Consider the following 22,235-nt stretch of genomic DNA (forward strand, 5'->3'; position numbering starts at 1 on the left):
AAAAAAAGTTCTTTAAAAAAAAAATACAATGGAGCAAATGAAAATGGATTAAAAATAGGTCATGTCCCCCAAAAGACCCTATTGGGCCATTTTCTGAAGTGCCAACTGAGCAAAAAGTCAAATATGCCAAGTCAACCTCTGGTCTTTAATAAAAACTTTCAGTGAAGAGTTCCAAAATGACAGTAATTAGGACTCACAAGGAGTCAGACGGCTGACTAAAAACCAGAGATGTCCTGTGGCTGGTGTAAAATAAAAACAAAATAATCTCAATTTCTCTCTCTCTCTCTCTCTCCCTCCCTCTCTCACAGGTAATGTGGGAGCAGCAGCTGGGCATCTACGAGCAGTCTTTCTCTGAGTGCTACTCCAGCTTGCTAGGCCTGGCTGCTCCTTGGGGCCCAGATTAACCCCCGCCCTAGGAAACTAGGAATCCCGTGGGTACTGCACATTCCAAAACATACCAGAGCAAACTACAAAGGCTGCTATTTAACTTCCTAAAACACCCCAGTGCCACAGAACCACACTGTACCTGGTCTAGCCCTGGGTGTTCTAGGCTCCAGGGTCTCCCAACAGAACACTGCTTTCCTTGATGCAACTCATGGAAGAAAACGCCTGATGATCTCAATGGTCTTACCTTTCAAACCAAGTTTAAAAATTAAAAGAAAGGTTTTCTTCTCTGTGGCTCCTTGCCCATTACAGGTTATCCTGGTAACAGTTGTCTTCAAATTTACTGCATTAGCAGATTAGCAGGAGTAAAGTGGGACGTGGAAGCAAAACAGAAGCTCTTCTGTAAAGAAAAAAAGAGCATATGATCACAGCGTGTTCTGTCTGGGTCTGATGACAGCTGTCAGTAAAGATACTGTTTCAGGGTCCTGATTCACATAGAACTACACCTCAGAAAATTGAAAAGTTCTAGTTAACTGCAATTTTTCTGTGGGAAAACAGGGAAAAAAGGCACTGTCGTTCCCCCTGCCTCAGCTTTTAACCTACACTAAACAATAACCCAGAAATAGAGACACCGTAATATCACCATCTGTGAACAAATAACAAAGAACATATGTATTATCGTCATCTTATGAAAACATCAATAATATTCTTATCCAACACAGAGCTAAGTAATGGCACCATACTTTAAAATACTGAAAGCAGGGGCGCCTGGGTGGCGCAGTCGGTTAAGCGTCCGACTTCAGCCAGGTCACGATCTCGCGGTCTGTGAGTTCGAGCCCCGCGTCAGGCTCTGGGCTGATGGCTCGCAGCCTGGAGCCTGTTTCCGATTCTGTGTCTCCCTCTCTCTCTGCCCCTCCCCCGTTCATGCTCTGTCTCTCTCTGTCCCCAAAATAAATAAACGTTGAAAAAAAAAATGAAAAAAAGAAGAAAAAAAAAAAAGAAAAAAAAATTAAAAAAAAAAAAAGAAAAGAAAATACTGAAAGCAAATTCGGGGGTGGCTGGGTGACTCAGATGGTCAAGTGTCTGACTTGGTTTCAGCTTAGGTCACGATCTCACTTTCGTGACTTCTAGCCCTGCGATGGGCCCTGTGCAGAGCCTGCTTGGGATTCTCTCATCCTCTCTCTCTCTCTCTCTCCCTCTCTCTACTCCTTCCCTGCTCACACTGTCTCTCTCTCAAAATAAATAAATAAACTTAAAAATATAGTAATAAAATTAAATAATAAAAATAATAAAATAAAAATTTTAAAGCAGATTTTCAAAGTATCTCCCTCTAAATGCCCTCAAGTAGCCCCATGTAATACGTTAAAACATAATGTTTACCAGGAAATGTAAGCAGAATATTGAAGTCACTGAAGTACTAGCTATACAGCCAAATTCTAATGTCAATGAATCAAATACTACACATGAAAGGACTATAAACTGTCTTCCAAGGCACTTCATTTATAACTTAACACTGCAGGAAAAAAAGACTCAAACTATGGACAATATGCTAATGAGAAATCTTGTAAGAATGCAGTCTACAAGGCATTTCACAAAAAATGCTGTTCATGTGATAACCTTTCTTCCATAAAACACACTACACTCAGATCAATGTTTTCCATCAAGTAATAAATAGAAACAATGCTAACTGCTTGATAAAATGAATGAAACAAAACAGTAAGAAACCCAGGTTAAAATGAAAAGAACATAAAAATCTGATGTACTTATGTGCTCCACAGGATTTGTGTGTGCACACGTGCGTGCTCGCGCGCGCACACACACACACACACACACACACACACACACACTCTTTAGCGTTTAATTTGAGTGGCTGCAGGACCCTCAAAACTAATCCGCAATCATCTTTTCCAGGAGCCAAGACCACCCACCTCTCCTGCTTGTGGGCGGATCACAGGCTCCCAGCAGAGCAGGACAACCTGCCGGCCTCACCCTGCCCCACACGCCCATCCAGGAAGCCAAAAGAAAAAACCCGCTGTCAAATGTACTCCCGAGCATTATGAACCTGAGTGCTTATTAAATAGGAACAAGTATGCTGAGACTTAATCCACTTTTCTGGAATACAGTCTTTGCATAATTGCTCCTACTCTTTTCACTTAGGCTAATTAGGAAAGGGAGTGGGTCTATACTACTGATGGCAAGAAATAACAGTTGGTTATTCTAAGGTGGGAGAACATGAGAAACAGGACCAGATGATGGAAGACAGAATGGGCCAGTGTCCGAGTGGAGCAGCGGAACTCTGAGTAAAGAGCATATACTGAATACACGTTGAAATGCCTCTAGACGGACAGTAAAAAGACTACCTCGGTTGTTTTGCCTTGTTTTTCAAAGGCACAATCTACAAGGACCAGGAGAAGGCAACAGAATTGGAGGGGTGCTGGAAGGGAGCAGGAGTGCTGCCTGAAGAAATTATTCCCTGAATACTCAGATCCCTAAACATCCTCACCCTCTGTCCCACCCCTGCCAGCCCCAGGAGGCAGGCCTCTGAACTGGGAGACCGTGGTTCAGCTGGGCACAGCTGGGGACAGCTTGCCACCCTGACAACAGAAAGGCTGTGGGAACTGCAGAACAAATGCGGAGACACAGGCACGCCCCACTGCCCACCCCAGCCCCAGCCAGATTCTCTTACTGGGCGCCAACAGTCTTCGGAGCCAACTACGGAACTTGAGAAAGAAAAGAACCTGAAAGCACCAAGACACTGGGCACTTCCCAACCAAGGAGCGCTACTAGTCACTGTGGTGCTGGAAAGTTCGTAGCCAACGCACCCCTCTTGTGATGGGAGCCTCCAATCTACTACTGTTAAAACCAAATGTTTTTTTACAAACCCTTTTTATCGCAAATTTGCAGGACAGTTGCAAGAGCAGTACGAGAAACTCTCAGCGAGCCTCCACTGGTCTTACAAGTGACCACTGGGTCACTTTTGCTTGAACGCTCCACTCCCTCTCTGCGAACATCCCAAATGTTTAAGACCTTTCTGCAAAGGTTTCGTGGACCTTTCCGCAAACACGCCACTGTGTATTTCCTAAGAACAAGGATAGTAAGTAACACAAGCACAGTACATATGCCACAGTCAAGAACACAGTACCTGTTGACTATGGAGTAAATAGGTCACTTTTTAATCCTGCCAATGGTTTTATGATGTCGTTCGTGGCAATCTTCCCTCCCCTCCACTCAGGATCCTATGTCACATTTCCTTCCACTCCTGTCTGAAACAGCCCGCCAGCATTTCTTAGTCTTTCATTTTTTGATCTTTTTGAAGACTACAGGGTATGCATTTCTGGTGGGAATGAATGAAGTTTTGTTTTTCCCAGAGTATCACATAAGGCAGATGTCAACCTCTCCCTTTACTGGTGACCACTCTGATCACCCGGTTAAGACGGTATGTGCCATATTTCTCCACTGTAAAATAACCGTTTTCTCCCAAGTAATCAATTGGTGAGTAATCTGTGGGAAGATATTTTGAGATTATGTCCTTAAAACATTCACTCAGTAGTTTTGCTACCCACTGGCAATTTTTGTCTGAATCAACTGTTACTCTGATGGTTATAAAGCGGTGTTTTCTTGAAAGTCTACTATTCCTTCATCAGATGACATTCTAACTTCAGGAAGGTGGGCCTCCTCTTTATTCTGTTAACAGTGAGGACTCATAGGTTCTTATTTTACTTATTAATGCCATTATCCACTCTGATACTCAAGTTGTCCCAGATTCAGCCAGTGAGAGTCCCTTCAAGCAGACTCCCATGTGCTTTCCATGCTTTTTGAGCACTTCCTTATTTCCTGGCATAACAACACGTTCGAGATTCATCCTGAACGTTCTCTGCCCCAGCTCTAAAATCATCCATCTTCCAAGGAGCCCTGGTTCTTTTAGTGGAGAATGTAATGCAGAAATGAAGATTTGAGAGCCAAGGACAAAGCTGGGAAAGACGGTGATTCCATATAATTCAACTGTGTGTGCTATGTGTATCCCTGACTTTTAAATATGAAGGAAAACCAAAGATCGCCAGACATCTCAGGAAATCCTCTAGCATGAAAAGTCAAGGGCAAAACAAACAGAAAAATACAAGCTGGAGTAAAGACTATACAAGGAAGAGAGAATATAAAAAAAAAAAAAATTGTATCCTCAGATGGATAATACATCCATTGGGGAAAAAACAAAAAACAAAAAACACAGGATACTATTTAAAAGGGCACAGAGAATAATTAACAGATTAATACAGAAGGAAAATGATTTCTGACCCGGGAGTCTATACTCAGCCAAACTATCAACCAAGAGTACACAGAAACACGAGTCAAAAGATCTACCTCCTACACGATTTATTCACAGAGAGCTACCGTGCAGAGACTGTGCTCCACTAACACAAGAGGGACAGCCATAAAGAAGACAACACAGAATACAAGAACAAGAGAGTCAATGCAGGAGAGAGGCGGAGAGACCCCTGGGATCCTGGCAGACAACTGTGCTCCCTGCAGGGAGGGCAAGCAGGGCAGGCCGGAGCGGGGAAAGATCTCCTCGAAAAGATAAAGCTGACGGAATACTTGCTGAACACGTAACTGACTAAAAGTCTGAGGCTAAAACAGTGCATTAATAGCTTCTTAGAAAAGTGATGGTGGGGCATCTGGGTGGCTCAGTCGGTTGAGCGTACAACTCTTGATTTTGGCTCAGGTCATGATTGCATGGTCATGGGAGGCGGGAGCCTACTTAAGACATTCTCTCTCTCTCTCGCTCTCTCTCTCTCTCTCTCTCTCTCTCTCCTTCTCCGCAGTTTGTGCACTCATACTCTCTCTCAAAAAATAAAAAATTAAAAAGTGATGGGTGCCTGGCTGGTTCAGTTGGTACAGCATGTGACTCTTGATCTTGGGGTTGTGAGTTTAAGTCCCACGCTGGGTGGAGAGATTACATATAAACAAACAAACAGGGGTGCCTGGGTGGCTCAGTCAGTTAAGCATCCGACTTCGGCTCAGGTATTGATCTCACAGCTGGTGGATTTGAGCCCCGCATCATCAGGCTCTGTGCTGACAGCTTGGAGCCTGAAGCCTGCTTTGGATTCTTTATCTCCCTCTTTCTCTGCCTCTTCCCCACTCACTCTGTCTCTTAAAAATAAACATTAAAAAAAAAAAAAAAAACACAAACAAACATAACATTTCAGAGGGGGAAATGATACTATTTCTGGGAAAACCAAAAAAATTTTTAGGAAAGGAAAAATATTTGTAATTTACCACTTAACATTAAAGAGCACACAGGGTCATAATGATAAAACTAATTACTGATTTAACCAAAATTGTAATAAAATTATCAAGGAAAGATGGAGAAGACAGACTGTGGGGAGGGGAGAGGAGAGGAGAAAGCTAATCCTTATTCCGTATCTTTTCACAGCAGGAAATCAATAGATATGCTTAAAACCAAAAACAAACTAGCATACAAGTAAGCAAATATGAACTCTTCAAATATGTTCTTCAGACACATGGAGGTAAATACATTTTTTAATTGGCCAGAAGAATTCAAAGAACTACAAGCTGCCTTTGGGAAAAGGGAAAAGAGGGTGGGGAGGCTAAAGAAAGCTGTTTTTCTTATCCAACCCCCCAGAACTAGCTCACTCTTAACTGTGGATGTGTAAAACACTGACAAAAAAATTTTTTTAATAAATTTTTAAGAAGAATGCTTAACTGGGAAAAGCTTTTAAATGTTGAGACCAGAGAGCTTTAACAACAGCAACTCACTAGCTATGAAACTAAGTCCTCTAACCTGAGTACCCATTTCTTCATCTATGAAATGACGAGTTGCACTAATAAACTCTAAATGTTCTTCCTGCTTCAGTAATTTATGAATCTGCTATAAAAACAAAGTAATCTAGGCTTTAAATATGGTGCCAGTGGCAGGGCATCTGACTTCGGCTCAGGTCATGATCTCACGGTTCATGGGTTTGAGCCCCCCTGTCGGGCTCTGTGCTGACGGCTCAGAGCCTGGAGCCTGCTTCAGATTCTGGGTCTGCCTCTCTCTCTCTCTCTCTCTCTCTCTCTGTGTGTGTGTCCCTCCCCTGCTCATGCACTGTCTCTCTCTCTCTCTCAAAAACAAATAAACATTAAAAAAAAAGATTAAAGATACACACACGAAGGATGTCCACGAGGACAATCCACGAGGATGATGACAGGTACTTCCTTCTCAAAAAGGGGCAACTCTCCCCAGGTGTTTAACTTATAGGAAACCCCAAGGTTTACATCGTAACTAAAGGGCGAAGATGAGAAGGGCCTGGCCAAAGCGCTCTTGAGAGTACGGAAGCGCGGAACAACAGCACGGTGTTGCGGGGCTGAAGTAGGAAAAGCTGGGATTTGCTAGTGACCGCTACAACGTGCACTCTAACGGCTGACGTCCTAGTCTATTGAGGCCACTGCAGAATACCACACTGGGCGGCTGATAACAACAGAAATTTAGTTCTACAGTTCTAGAGGCTGGGAAAGCCCAACATCTCGGCGTCTGGTGAGGACCCGCTTCACGGTTCACAGACAGTGGTCTTGTTTGCTGTGTACTCGCTCAGCAGGAGGGGGCCGGCAAACCTCCAGGGTTGGTTTTTAAACCCCCTTCATAAAAGCTCCACCCACATGGTCTAACCACCTCCCAACAGCATCACACCGAGGATGTGTAAGGATTAGATTTCAACACACGGACCTTGAGGGGGGACACCGACATTCAGTCTATAGAAATGGGTATCGTTAGATTCTTCTCTCAGAGGAAATGGATCCAGAGGGCCCCCTTCAAAACAGGAAACCAAGATTTAAGAAAGAGATAATACACTTTTATATTTATTTTTGCCAACCGTTCTTTGAAGGAGCCACATTTTCTTCAACAGCCAATAGCTCTACCACTGAGCATCTCCTCTTTTCAGTACTACTGACTCTGACCAAGGCCAAGAAGGGGAATTCAAGAACAATATACCTATAAAATTACCAGTCAGAAATGAGGACTGGTTTAGCATAAGACAGTGAAAAAAACCAGACTCTCAACTCAACAGTGTCTAAATACGTACTTGCTTAGTCACAGAATTTGAGAACAGCAACAATGAACATCTAGCCTTACAAATCCTTTGTGCTAGCATTATGCAAGCATTTTCCACTCTCTTAGGTATTAATTCCTATTTTACAGTTGAGGATAATAAGAAAGGATTTACTCCAAATAACCCTTATGTGAACTAGGTTTTGTTTTTTTAAGCTCACCTTAGGAAGAAAGCCAATGAAAATCTCTCTATGCCGTCACGCGAATTTTTAATATCGATTCCAAGATATTCCCCACTGATGCAAATTCACAAGAGGAAGTCCCAGCTAATGCAGAACATACGAGAAAGCATTTTCTCCTTATATCCTACGTCACGCACAAACAAAACACCTTCTCAAGTACAGAGAGGCGACCCGGCCTGATCACATAAAAGCAAGTCGCTTGATGACTTCTTAGCAACATCAGGAAGCTCCAAGGTAGGCAGCTCGACCAGAGTAAAATTTCAACACGGGTCTTCCCCTCACTTCTGTAAGCGTCCATTCTCACACGCGTTTTTCAAACACCCAAGTCCGAAGAGAGGGAGTATGAAACGGGAAGATAATCCATCTTTGAGGCCTTGTCCATCATCTCAGCCTCAATGCCTAGCACAGCGTGAATAACAATTTTGAAAATCCACAAAAACTTGAATGTGAAAATCATCAAAAATGAGCGAACAACTCATAATTGGGAGAAATCACCTAACTAAATAATTTGGATGACTTCAGAGGCATCTTTCTTTCTTTCTTTCTTTTTCTTAATATATAATTATCTAACCCATGACTCCAGTCTTGTGGTGGTCTTAGTGCAACAATTAAGTGTGGGGTTTCTGTTTTGTCTGTTGGTTGGTTTTTTTGAGAGGGGTGGGGCAGAGAGAGACCAGGAGAGAGAGAATTCCAAGCAGGCTCCACGCTGTCAGCACAGAGTCAGCGCAGAGCCTGATGCAGGGCTCAAACTCACAAACCGTGAAATCCTGACCCGAGCCTAAATCAAGGGTTGGACGCTTAACCGACTGAGCCATGCAGGCACCCCCAAAGGTATCTTTCAACAAAATTTAAAGATATATTTGCATGTAAATATTTATACTTAGTATTTCAATATTTATACTTAAATATACACATATACATGTAACTCAGCTAATTTCAGAAACGCCAATCATTTTCATACAAGCCGTGGCAAGAATACCAAGGCTTCTAAATCATTAATCATGGGGAACCTGGGTGGCTCATTCGGTTAGGCGTCCGACCCTTGATTTTGGCTCAGGTTAAGATCTCATGGTTTGTAAGATCAAGCTCCATGTCAGGCTCTGCACAGTGAGGAGCCTGCTTGGGATTCTCTGTCTCCCTCTCTCTCTCTGTCCCTCCCCCACTCGCACACACACACACGCTCTCGCTCGCTCTCTCTCTCTCTTTCCCCAAATAAATAAACTTAAAAACAATCATTAATCAGAAATCACCATACCAAGAACACACACACACACACAAAAAGTCTTTATTAAAGTATAAAACATCCACAGTAAATCCATACTATCACTTTTTAAAAACACAATCCCATATGTAAAGTACTTTAGGTAAAAACTTTGGCACCTGATTAGATTACATCATGGTCTGGCTATGCACCTTATGGGATACTCAAATCACTGCAGTCATGCATGAAGCCAACCCAATCTAAGTTGCTATTAAAATGGAGCCAAGTCATAAATTAGTAAATTAGCATCCAAAGGAAAGCCCAGAGAACCAACTCTGCCTATGAGATGAGAGCAATGGTATGCAAGGCGACAGGATCTCAATCGCCAGCAAGTGGCTCAGCCACGATAAACCATCAAGTTTAATTTGACGTAAAAGCTGAGCTTTCCATAATCCAGGATACAACGGCAAGAAAGACATCAAAACTTTTTGCAGGACATGTTGGTAACCAAGTGATTAGTAAGTTAAATAAAAGTACAGAGACTGGAAAATGTGCTAAGCGCCATGAAAGTGCAAGAATTTGTCCACTGAGAACTCAACCCAAGAATGGGATTGTCTCTCTCCCTCTCTCTGCCCCACCCAGGTGCGCACACTCATGTGTGTCTCTCTCTCTCTAACTAAATAAACATTTTAAAAAGTTCAACTAGATTATCTCTGTGACTGTAAATAATTTAGCGCAGCGTATAAACGATCTTCATTAGAACTGCGGCAACGCAACTAAAACCACACCTCCTTCCAAATCATGGCAAGGTACTTCGGCCCGGGGATGCGCAGAGGCCATACTGTATGCCCCACGCCACCAAACAATGGGGAAGACTTTACAGAGAACACAGATGTGGTTCAGTCAACCTCTGGGCAAGAATTCATCTCTCTAAACTTACCTTATCTGTAAAATGAGAAGATCAGACTAAACTATCACTTATGATGCTTCAAATCCTAACCTTCTAGAAAATGAAATATAAAATCTAAGTGAAACCAGGAGATTCAAAGAGATGAAGAAAAAGGAACCAATGAGTAACCACAGTCAAACTCTTAAGAAATTCAATAAATTTCAGCAAGATCTTAAAGTATAGAGTCCTGGTAACAGAATTTATAGAGTTGTACAGTATCACTGTATTCTGCTAGGAAACTGATTTGGTCTGTGTCCAGTATTTTCGTTTTGCTTTAAGTCCACATATGGACACACCACCTCCAAGGAAGGCCAAACTGCAGAAAGGTCAGGGGAACAGAGGGCTCACAAAGGTGCGTACGGTCCCTTTCTCCCATAAAAAGTGGACCAAGAAACTCTTCCTCCTACGTCAGGTTATAATCCCCAGTGCCACCTTCAGCGTTCTCAAACAGTACCATAGGCCTGCTTTGTCAAGGACCCAAACCCAGTACAACTCGATGCCCTGTTGATAGGAGTTGTGGTTATTTTTGGGTGTCGCAAGGTAAACTGGAGTATGAATTCATCCACGAAGCTTGTAAGATACCCCACACCCACCTTTCCTGTGGTATACAACCCAGTACATATATAAAGCAGGACAGGGTCCTCCGAAAAGAATCCCGACAGGTATCTGGAGAACAGGATTTAGATTCACAACTTGCGTGAAATGAGTTAATAGGCAGAAGCTCAAGGCAGAATGAAAACCTTAACACAGCTCTTCAAAGGCACATTTACAAATAGCTTCTGTGGCCTGTACCAGACCTCATATTTTTCTCCATCCTTAAGAAGGGGGGAAAAACCCCTCTCAAAGAGTTTGATTTATAGCACGGTAGGAAAAAACAAAACCAAATTCTTCTTTCTCACAGAGTAAAATGTTTTACCTGACAGACTTTCCTCTGTATCGCAGTTGCTTTCACTAGGCCACCACTGATGACCGTTTAGTTTTCATTTTTCCTATTATGAAACAACGCCGGGGTTTCCAGGAGTGGAGCTGTCGGATCAAACGTGTGTTTCTAACTAGACGCACACGGGCAAACGGCTCCCCCGGAGGCCGTGCCATCCGAAGGGCCACCAGCAATGCAGACGCGCCGTGTCCCCACACCCTGGCCCTGACGCGCACCGTTCGTACGGCTGAGAGCCATTTACACTCCGCTCTTCAGCCAACTGTCTGTTTACATCCTTTGTCCGTGTTTCCGCCGGGGCCGGCTTCTCCGTGACTTGTAGTGGTGACTTACAAGGCAGAAAACGAGCCCTCTGTCCGACCGCATTCCAATCTCTTCAGCTCATTCCGATCTGGTGTCTATCCACGCCACTCAACTGAAACTGCTCTTTCCAGTCACCAGTGACCTCCAGATGGGGCTAAGTCCAAATGCAACTCCTGTCCTCATCTTGAACTCACCCTCGGCAGCTTTCAATACAGCTGACCAGCAGCCCCTCCTCATTAGAACATTCTCCTCACTCGCCTTCTTTGGTATCAGGCTCCGGGTTTCCTCCCTGGCTTCTCCAGTCTCCCTAGCCGGGGCTCCCGTCCTCCCCTCCCTTCCCCTCCCACACGACCGACCGCGGTGCAGGCCGCAGGGTCCGGGCGGTGCCCGCTACCTACTACGCTCTCCCAAGCTGACCTGACCGTATTAGCTGGGGTGTCCGCTCACACGTTCTATTCACGCTGTCGCCCCAGTGACCGCAACAAGGCCCGGGACACTTTCAAAAAAAAGTCTTGTTGACTAAATGAAGCCATTCCAGTGGGTTTTAAAAAGGCCTCTACAGACACAGTTGAGATACAACTTTATACAACCGAAGGCCATCTCTGCACTTCAAACGCAGGCACCCAACTGCGGGCCGACATTCCCCGTCGGATGGCTCAAGCACCCCAAAGTCAGTGTCTCCAAAACTGCCTGTCCACCATACACCAACACTGACCGGCCATCAATCCTTTCCGTCCCCGTGTCGTCCCCGTGTCAGGAAAGACACGCCCCAGGCGTAAAAGTCAGAGCCCGGAAACCACCCTGGCTCTTCTCTTCCCTCCCAATCCTATTCATCCAATTCCGTCTTCTGAGTACCTCCCCGCCTCCATTTTCTGCCACCACCACCCCCCTCCCCCAGGAGAAGAGAAACAGCTTCCTGATCCATCTCCCTGGGTCTCCTCTGGACCGTCTAAGCCACCGTTGATTTGGGTTCCTCGTCAGCGTCCCCTGCCACTCCGTGTGAGGCATGGTAACAATAATTCTGATCCATGTGGTCCACTACAGGAGCCACGTAAGGCTTCTGAGCACTTGAAATCTAGACGGTTTGACGGAGGTGTGCTGTAAGCATAAAATGCACACTTGACTTCAAAGGCGTGGTACAAAAGACAGAAATGAAAATATCTCATTGGTAATTTTTATGCTGACTGCATATTGAAAAAAGTTAAGATTCCATATGTAGCTTGCATTATATCCTATTCATTGAGACATTGTCCTGAGCATTTCACTGAGAGCACCAGCACCATGGCCACCTTTTTCTAACCATGTATGACCACAGCATGGCAAGAGCTGGGCCTGGCACGGATCTGGCAGCGAGATGCTTGCCAAACGAATTATGGCCAGCAATCAGTATCATTTATGTGCACTCACTTAAAAACAAAACATTAAACATGTAATTCTCACTTGGGAGTTGGATGACACTTGTACGACACACTTGGTATTAAGAAAATTTTCTATGTTTAAAACTTTATTCTTTTAAATGTTTATTTATTTTGAGAAAGAGGGAGAGAACACAAGTAGGGGAGGGGCAGAGAGAGGGAGAGAGAGAATCCCAAGCAGGCTCCATGCTGTCAACGCAGGGCCCAATGCAACGTAGGGCTCGATCGTAGGCACCGTGAGCTCATGACCTGAGCTGAAATCAAGAGTTGGACGCTTAACCGACTGAGCCACCCAGGTGCCCCTATGTTTAAACTTTAGGTACACACGCATCTTAAGAAATAATTACTTACTTCTTTAATGTGCATTCTAATCACATCGTCATTAATTTTTCTAATTTCTCATGGCCAAAATTTCTGTTAGAAGGGAAAGACAGACTGGGGAAGACTGGAAATTCAAGCTGGCCTAAAAATAACTTGAAGATTACGAGTCATCAACTAGTAAAACATTGGTCATCACAACTCAAAAAATCAGCCACAAGAGAAGGAAGGTTGGCGGACAGCACAAGGCAAAGCAAGCAAGTTAAGGATAAACACGCAAAGTCTAGTTAACGAGAGCCGGACTCGTTTTGTTTTTCCCTCTGCAACATTATCAAGCCACAGAAAGGGTGTGGGATACACTCACGTTGACAAGCTTTACAGTCGTATGTTGTCATTCTACAGAAAACACACTCTCAGATGGCCTCACAAACCCAGAAAGTGACAGGGTAGAAAGGACAATCCAAATGATCATTACATTTGAAGGACAGAACAACTGTGACCTGAACGAATTTCAACGTGATTTAGGTTGGAAGCCCTTTAAAAATTTAAATTTGGGTCCTCATTCAGCCTCCACAGACAGATCACGACCAAACAAGCACCCCCAGTGAGAGTATGACAAAGTTTACCCCTCAAACAGAGACACAGCTACCGGCGAACAGGACACAGAACACTGTGGGGACCCCACAAAACAACCCAGGTCTTCCACAAATAGAGGGCAAGAGGGGGAAAAAGTGATGAATGGGTAATCTACCATTTTTTTTAAACTGGTAGACTCTGGGGCGCCTGGGTGGCGCAGTCGGTTAAGCGGCCGACTTCAGCCAGGTCACGATCTCGCGGTCCGTGAGTTCGAGCCCCGCGTCGGGCTCTGGGCTAATGGCTCAGAGCCTGGAGCCTGTTTCTGATTCTGTGTCTCCCTCTCTCTCTGACCCTCCCCCGTTCATGCTCTGTCTCTCTCTGTCCCAAAAAAATAAATAAACGTTAAACTGGTAGACTTTATGTGGATCCTGATTTGCCAAAATTAGAACACTGTACCAAAAAATTATACTATGAGACAAGTGGAAATTTCACTCTGGGTATTAGATAACATTAAGCAACTACCGTGTGGGGTTGCTTTCTAGATCTGAGAATTTTGTGGTTATGTTATGTATGATTAAACAGCCAAAGGGGAAAAAAAAGTGTTTTCCTTTGAAAGACAGTACATGTATACTGGCATATTTACACAAGAAACAATATAATTACTTGGGGATTTTCTTCCAAGTAATATGGAAAGAACTAACCATAAAGGGAAAAGTAATAAAGTGAATTACATTCCAAATGACTTCTCCTCCTCAAACGACACAATGGAAAGCCACCGAGCAGGTGAAGACATTCACCACACTTACATCTCCTGAAAAACTCATACCCAACATAAAAGAAATCCCACCAAGTGTCATGCTTGAAAGTATGTCCAAATATTGTGACACTCCTCCTTTCAAAAAAAAAAAAAAAAAACGGAGCCCAACTCCCCTCCCCTTGAAGGCAAGCTGGGACACTTTGACTCTCTTCTAACAAAGAGAACTCGGCAAAATTCAATGCCATGTGACTTCTGAGGTCATAAAAATGATAGCTTCCACTTGGTGCTTTTTCCCTCAAATCATTCTCGGGGGGCTGGTGGGGTGGGGGGAGTCGGTCACCATGTCCTGAGGACAGGACCCACAGGATCCCTGACACCAGCCCACATGAAAAGGAACTGTGGCCTGCCACCGACAGCCAGGACTAATCTGCCAGGCATGTGAATAAGCCACCTTGGGATGGAACTCCCCACCGCAGTCAAGCCTTCAGACTGGGGGCCAAGACACTGCCCAAGTTCATGTCCTAAAGAAACCTAGACAATAAAGGTTTTTTTGTTGGGGGGGGGGGGGGTCTAGGTGGCTCAGTCAGTTGAGCGTCCGACTTTGGCTCAGGTCACGATTTTGAGTTTTGTGAGTTCAAGCCCCACGTCAGGCTCTGTGCTGTCAGCTTGAGTCTGGAGACTGCTTCAGGTTCTCTGTCTCCCTCTCTCTCTGCCCCTGCCCCACTCCCCCCCTCTCTCTCAAAAATGAATAAACGTTAACAATTTAAAGGTTTTTTTTGTTGCTATGAGCCACTAAAAGTTTAAGGATAATTTGTTATGCAACAACAGAGAGCTAACACAATAAGAAAAACTAATAATGCAGTGAAAAGAAAAAAAGAATGAAAACTTTAAAATATACTCTTTATAACAAAGGATATCCCAGGGGGCACCTGGGTGGCTCAGTCAGTTGAGCATCTGACTCCTGAGTGCGGCTCAGGTCATGATCCCATGGTCGGTCGTGGGGCTGGGCCCCGCCTCGGGCTCTGTGCTGTATGCTGGACAGCAGTGGAGCCTGCTTGGGACTCTCTCCCTCCCCCCTCTCTGCCCCTCTCCCACTAGTGCACACACGTGCTTGCACTCTAAGTAATAAATGCACTTTTAAAAAAGGGTAGAAAAAAAGGAGAGCCAAATGACCAATAAAAGTATGGAAAGGTGCTTGACTTCACTGGTGCAAATTCAAACTCTCCTAAGACATCACTACACAGCTAGGAGTGTAGCTGCAAAGCACAGCACGGACAACGCGCGCTGCGGGAGACGACATGCAGCGAAAGCCTGACACACCGCTGGTGTAATGGCACTTTCACTCGCTACGAGTACTTCAGGAAGTGCAGCCACAGTCGTCCAAAACCAAATATATGCATGCCTCTAAGACCTGGCAATTTTACTCCCAGATACATTCCCCAAAGAAATACATGTATCTGTTCACAAAAAAAAAAAAAAAAAAAAAAAAAAAAAAAGACACCGTGAATGTTCAGGGCAGCAGTATTTGTCACAGCCCCGAACAGACACCCATCTAGATGTCCATCAACAGAGTAATTTCAGAGCAACGAGAATAACAACTGCATGTAACGACGGATAACCTCACACACAACGCCAAGAGAAAGGACTCAGACACAAACTAACATACCGTAAAGTTCTACTCATTTAAGGAACAAAACGGGGCAGACTAATCAGTTCGGGCAGACGGGAGGACACCGGTGCCTGCGGCAGGGAGGGTACCGACTGGACGGGAACAAAGGGGCATCCGGGGTGCCAACTACCCAGGTGCGTTTCAGCTTGTGGAAACTTCTTCTGACATGAGCCCTTTTCTGTCTCTTTAGTCTACTGAACTATAATTCAATAGAGTTTTAAAACAGTAACGACACAGGAGAGAAGTGAGGAAGGGAGTGAGGCAGGGACGGCCTCCAGTATGGCTGCTGGTGCTCAGCAAAGGAGGGTTCGTGATACTATTCTATGTTTCGCATGTTAGAACTTTCCCCTCGTAAAAAAGACTTTTAAGTTTCTTAATACAAAAGTAGCTGGAACTGCTGGTAGAAGTACAAACTTGCGTATTTTTTCTGGTCAGAGATAAAAGGTGTTGAATTCTTCACATTCTTTGACCCAATTATTCTACTTCTGTGACTTTATCCTAAGGTGTTTATCCTGAGCAAAAGGTTTGTATGTAACAATGTCCACAGGAGTTTAAAACAGGAAAGAGAAATGTCTACATGTGGAGAACACAGGACACCTAGGGACTACCACGGGACAAATAATCCAAGTCGCTCACAAACACACGGCACCCAACTATGCCACGGTAAACAACAACGATCGAATCTGCACCAAGGTTCTTTTATCCATCCAATGAAATACAGTCGTTACAAATGATCTCACGGGGTGCCTGGGGGGCTCGGTCCGTTAAGCGTCCGACTTCGCCTCAGGTCGTGATCTCGCAGTTCGTGGGTTCGAGCCCCACATCGGGCTCTGTGCTGACAGCTGAGAGCCTGGAGCCTGCTTCGGATTCTGGGTCTGTCTGTCTGTCTGTCTGTCTCTCTCTCTCCCCCCCCCCCCCCCCCGGCTCATGCTCTCTCTGTCTCTCAAAGATAAATAAGCATTTAAAAAAAATGATATGATCACCTGAAAAGATGCTCCGCACCGTTATGTCATGAGGGAAATGCAAATTAAAACAACAGTGAGACACAACTACACACCTATCAGAATAGTCAAAACCCAAAACAAAGATCCCAAATGCTGGCATCGCTGTGGAGCAACAGGAACTCCCACTCACCGTTGGCAGGAGCGCAAGGTAGTGCAGCTGGTTTGGAGGTCAGGCTGGCAGTTTCTTACAAAACGAAACGTACTCACCATAACATCTAGCAACTGTGCTCGCTAGTATTTACCCAAAGGAGGTGAAAACTTACGTCTGCACAAAACCAGGCCCATGGATGTTTATAAGAAATGTATCCAGGGGCGCCTGGGTGGCGCAGTCGGTTGGGCGTCCGACTTCAGCCAGGTCGCGATCTCGCGGTCCGTGAGTTTGAGCCCCGCGTCGGGCTCTGGGCTGATGGCTCAGAGCCTGGAGCCTGTTTCCGATTCTGTGTCTCCCTCTCTTCCTGCCCCTCCCCCATTCATGCTCTGTCTCTCTCTGTCCCAAAAAGATAAACGTTGAAAAAAAAAAAAAAAAAAAAAAAAGAAATGTATCCATTAATTGCCAAAACCCCAAAACAACCAAGATGTCCTTCAGGAGGTAAGTGGATAAAGTGTGGTCCATCCGGACAACAGAGTATTATTCAGTACTAAAAAGAATGAGGTAGCAAGCTATCAAAAGTCATGGAGAAACCTTAAGTGCGTATCAGTAAACGAAAGAAGCCAATCTGAAAAGGTTACAGACTGTGATTTCAACTATACGGCAGTCTGGAAAAGGCAGACAGTTACAAGCTCAGTGGTGGTGGGGAGGTGGGGGGCGAAGAAGAGCACAGAGGATCTTTAGGGCAGTGAAAATACTCTGTGTGATACCATAATGATGCATACAGGTCGTTATGCATTTATCCAAACCCACAGAACATGCAACATCAGGAAGAAACCGTAATGTAAACTATGGACTTCGGAGTGACTGTGATGTGTCAGTGCAGCTTCAACAGCTGCCACGAGTGTACCACTTTGGGGGCGCCTGGGCGGCTCAGTCGGTTAAGCGTCCGACTTCGGCTCAGGTCGTGATCTCACGGTTGGTGAGTTTGAGCCGCGCCTCGGGCTCTGTCTTGACAGCTTGGAGCGTGGAGCCTGCTTCGGATTCTGTGTCTCCTTCTCTGTCTCCCTGCCCTTTCCCTGCTCATGCTATGTGTCTCTCTCCCCCACCTCTCAAAAATAAACAAACATTAAAAAAATTAAAAAACAAACAAGTGTACCACTCTGGGATGCAGATAACGAGAGAGGCTGTGCTAGTGTGCAAAGGTGGGGGCAAGAGCGGATACAGGGGAAATCCCTGACCTTGTCCTCAATTTTGCTGTGACCTTAAAATGCCCTAAAAATAGTCTTTAAAACGATGTAAACAAAACTCTTAGAAAAAACAGAGCAATAAATCTTTGTGACCTTAGATGAGGCAAAGCCTTCTTACATATGACACCAAAAAATAAGAAACAAAAGAAAAAAAAACAGATAAACTGGGCTTCATCAAAGTAAAAATGTGTGTGTTTCAATGACACCATCAAGAACGTGCAAAGATGATCTACAGAATGAAAGCATCCGCAAGTCATACACTTAAGAGGGACTTCACAACTCAATAATAAAAAGCTAAGCACCCCAGTTTAAAAATTGGCAAATAATTTCAATAGTCATACCTCCAAAGAAGATAGACAAATGGTGAACGGGCACACTAAAAAAGTACGCGACGTCATGAGCCATCAGGGAAATGCAAATCAGAACCACACAATGCCACCGAATACCCACACTAACACGCTACTATCAAAAAGACACAATCACAAGAGGTGACACAGGTGTGGGAAAACGGAAACTCTCACACACTGCTGGGAGCGTAAAATGAGGCAGGCACACCGGAGAATACGCTGGCAGTTTTTTCAAAAGTCTTCTCTTAAATACGGAACTACCTCGTAACCCAGCCAGTCCACTCCCGGGTATGCATCCAAGAGGAATGAGAGCGTGTGTCCACAGAAAAATGTGCACACAAATGTTCACACGGCATTATTCACCAGAGTCAAAAAGCAGAAACACTCAAATACTCATCATCCAATTAACGAACAAATAAAATGTGGTGTTCCCACACGATAGCGTATTTAGCAACACCAACAACAAAAGGACTGACATACATGTGAATCTTGGACACGTAGCGAAGGGAAGGAGGCCAGTCACAAAAGAGCACACGCTGTACGATTCCACCCACAGGAAGTGTCCAGAATAGACCAACCCATAGAGACAGAAATGAGATTAGTAGTCGCAGGGGCCAAGGGGATGGGGGAGAAATGGGAGTGGCTGCTGAAAAATCCGGGGTTTCTTTCTCAAGTCATGAAACTATTCCGGAATGACAGCAGTGACAGCATGTACGCACCGTGACTCTGCTAAAAAAAACCCACATCAGCAGTATGCCGAAGAGTGTGAACCGTCGGGTCTGCGCACTGTGTCCCAACAAAGCTGTTAGAAGAAGAATGATACAATCTGTATTTGCAAAGAGAGGTGGAAGAAAAAGTTGTTCGCGAAAAACTTCAGAGTCTATACTTCACCAAACGTGTTCGCACACACTCACTTGAACCTCACGACACTCCTCGGTGGCAAGTTACGTCACTTCCTGCACGCGGAGATTCTGGGAGGCAAAGGCAGTAAGGAAGGGACTCGGGTCCCAAACTTAGGGAGCGGCTAGGCCAGCGGGGCTTGGAAACGCCCCCCTCTTTCTACCACTTGTCGCCTCCCAGAGTGCTACAAACACAGCCAACAGTACACGCGAAGCTTCTGCAACAGCCGCACCGTTCACAGAGGGGCTATCGTGACCCACGTGGTCCTTAAACATTTTTGTGCCTGGCACCTTGCGGGCACTCCGAAGTGTCGGTGAACAAGTCACATTTTTCCCTCACAACTCCTTTTGCAACTTGAGAGCACCGACATTAGGAAACTGCATAACCCACGGCACCTGGGTGACTCAGTCGGTTAAGCATCTGACTCTGGATTTCAGCTCAGGTCACGATCTCATCATGGTTCATCAGACAGAGCCCTGGGTCAGGTTCGGCGCTGACAGCTCCCGGCCGGCTTGGGACTCTGCCTTCCCCCTGCCCTGCCCCTCCCCCGCTTGGGTACACATGTGCCCTTTCTCTAGAAATAAAAACTAAACATTTAAGAGAAATTAAGTAACCCAACAATTATTATATAGTAAACTTACCTGATATAAATATGTTTTGGGGAGCTTATTATAAGCATATTTCTCAATTACAGAGGTGGGAGGACCATAAATTGAGCCCAGAAAGGAACAATGATATAAAGCACAGGAATCAAAAAGGAACGGGAAGTCCTTTCAGAATACGGGAGCAAACTGAAAACACCAGGGGATAATTTTTGAGTTTATACAATGCCTGGTGAGGAGCCAAGGAAATCGAAACCTAATGGTCAAAAGATCTGAACAGAGTACTCATTTATAAAAAAAAATCAAAACATGGGGCGCCTGAGTGGCTCAGGCGGTTAATCGTCTGACTCTCGATTTTGGCTCAGGTCATGATCTCACGGCTCATGAGTTTGAGCCCCAAGTTGGGCTCTGCGCGGACAGCACGGAGCCTGCTTGGGATATTCTCATTCTCCTTCTCCCTCTCCCCGCCCCCCCCACCCCGCCTCGCTCCCTGCCCCTCCCCCACCAGGGGGTACAAGCACACATGCACTCCTTCCCTCTTTCTCAAAATAAATATTTTTTAGAAACCTCAAAACATAAACCAACATGTGAGAAACATTTAGCATGGCTAATTTCTTAAATTAAAAAATCCAGGAGATACTCTTTTATATCCCATGAATCAGCAAACAAAAAATAATTAGAACTAATTAAAATTGATGGGAGAATGTGGAAAACGGGGATATTCATTTATCACTGATACACTGTAAATGGGCACCAATTTTTTAAAGAAGATGCTATATAAGACTAATAAAAATGACACTACTTGTTGATTAGGTAATCTCATGAAAATTAAAAAGAATTTTATCAAAAAGGGGAGAAAATTATTTGTACAAAGGATAAGAGTAACTATGGTTATACTCACTACCATTCAGGTATGTCCTCATAAATATGTCATTCCTACTGTACAAGAGAGAAAATCAAAGCTCAGAGCTCAAAGAACTAGTGTTTGGCAGTATTAGGATTCAAGTTCAGTAGTATTTAAACCCTACCTGTGTGCTGTCGGCACAGAGCCTGATAGCCTGATGTGGGGCTTGAACTCACAAACCGTGAGATCACGACCTGAGCCAAAGTCGGACGCTTAACCGACTGAGCCACCCAGAGGCCCCTAAGCCACAGTGTTTTAAACACCTTTCTATAGCTCATAGATAAGCACTCAAAAAGGAAAAACAAAGTCTTGTGCGCTGTTGCTGGAATGTAAAATGATGTAGCTTTTATAGAAAACAGTATGGCGGTTTTGCAAAACAAAAGTAAAAACAGAATTAGCCTATGATCCAGCAATTCCACTTCTGGGTATATACCCCAAAAGAAATGAAAACATAGGGCCAAAGTGATACGGTACACCCATGTTCACAAGTACATAAACCAGAACAGTCAAAAGGCAGAGGCAAGTATCCACTGACAGAGGAATGGATGAACAAACTGTGGCAGACACGTACAATGGCATCTAATTCAGCCTGAAAAAGGAAGGGAGCTCTGATAGATGCTACAACACAGACGGACCTTGAAGACTTCACGCTTGAAGTCACTCAACAAAAGGACAAATACCATCTGATTCCTCTTCTATAAATGTGTTTATACGAACACTCATATGAAGTGTTCAGAGCAGTCAAATTCACAGAGAGAGTAGAAGGCTGGTTGTCAGAGGCTGGGGGAGGAGGGACTGGAGAGTAATGGATTTAACACGCACGGAGTTTTAGTTTGGTAAGATGAAAACAGGTCTGGAGAGGGATAATGGTGCGTGTACTTAAAGCCAATGTACACTTAAGAGGGAACTTCCGGTTTCTTGTCCAGCATGTAAGGAGCTTCAAAATCACCTCTTATCCTAGCAAATGGTTGAAAGCTAACAACTTGGAGCCCGTGGGGGGCCCGGTCCGTTAAGTGTCAGACTTCGGCTCAGGTCACGATCTCATGGTTCGTGGGTTCGAGCCCCACCTCGGGCTCTGGGCTGACGGCTCAGAGCCTGGAGCCTGTTTCGGATTCTGTGACTCCCTCTCTCTGACCCTCTCCTGCTCGCACTCTGTCTCTCTCTCAAAAATAAACATTAATAAAAAAGAAAAATTAGAAAAAAAAAAAGCTGAACAACCAGAAGAATCAACAGCTCTTCTCAGATTCATCACAGAAATGCGGTCACAGGGCGAACTGCAGCCCGCAAAGAAAGGGAAATACAGAGAATGACAATTTACCAGACCAGAACCCGTGAACAAAAACC

The 22,235-nt window shown here is 44.7% G+C and overlaps 1 protein-coding gene across 30 annotated transcripts in view; it reads right to left on the bottom strand.

Annotated features, from left to right (window-relative positions):
• PPP6R3 (protein phosphatase 6 regulatory subunit 3) overlaps positions 1–22,235 on the bottom strand; it is a 137,955-nt gene that overhangs the window by 92,438 nt on the left and 23,282 nt on the right. For 29 of the 30 annotated variants that reach the window (XM_086676703.1, XM_086676702.1, XM_086676701.1 and 26 more), the window contains exon 2: positions 632–784. The gene's annotated coding sequence lies outside the window, so the exon portion shown is untranslated. Of the gene's footprint in view, positions 1–526; positions 552–631; positions 785–22,235 lie in introns of those variants that run through there. The other variant, XM_086676679.1, reaches the window with a different exon arrangement.

This window comes from Puma concolor, chromosome D1 (assembly GCF_028749965.1).
Source record: "Puma concolor isolate L17-30 chromosome D1, mPumCon1.1.hap2, whole genome shotgun sequence".
Classification (NCBI taxonomy): Eukaryota; Metazoa; Chordata; class Mammalia; order Carnivora; family Felidae; genus Puma; species Puma concolor.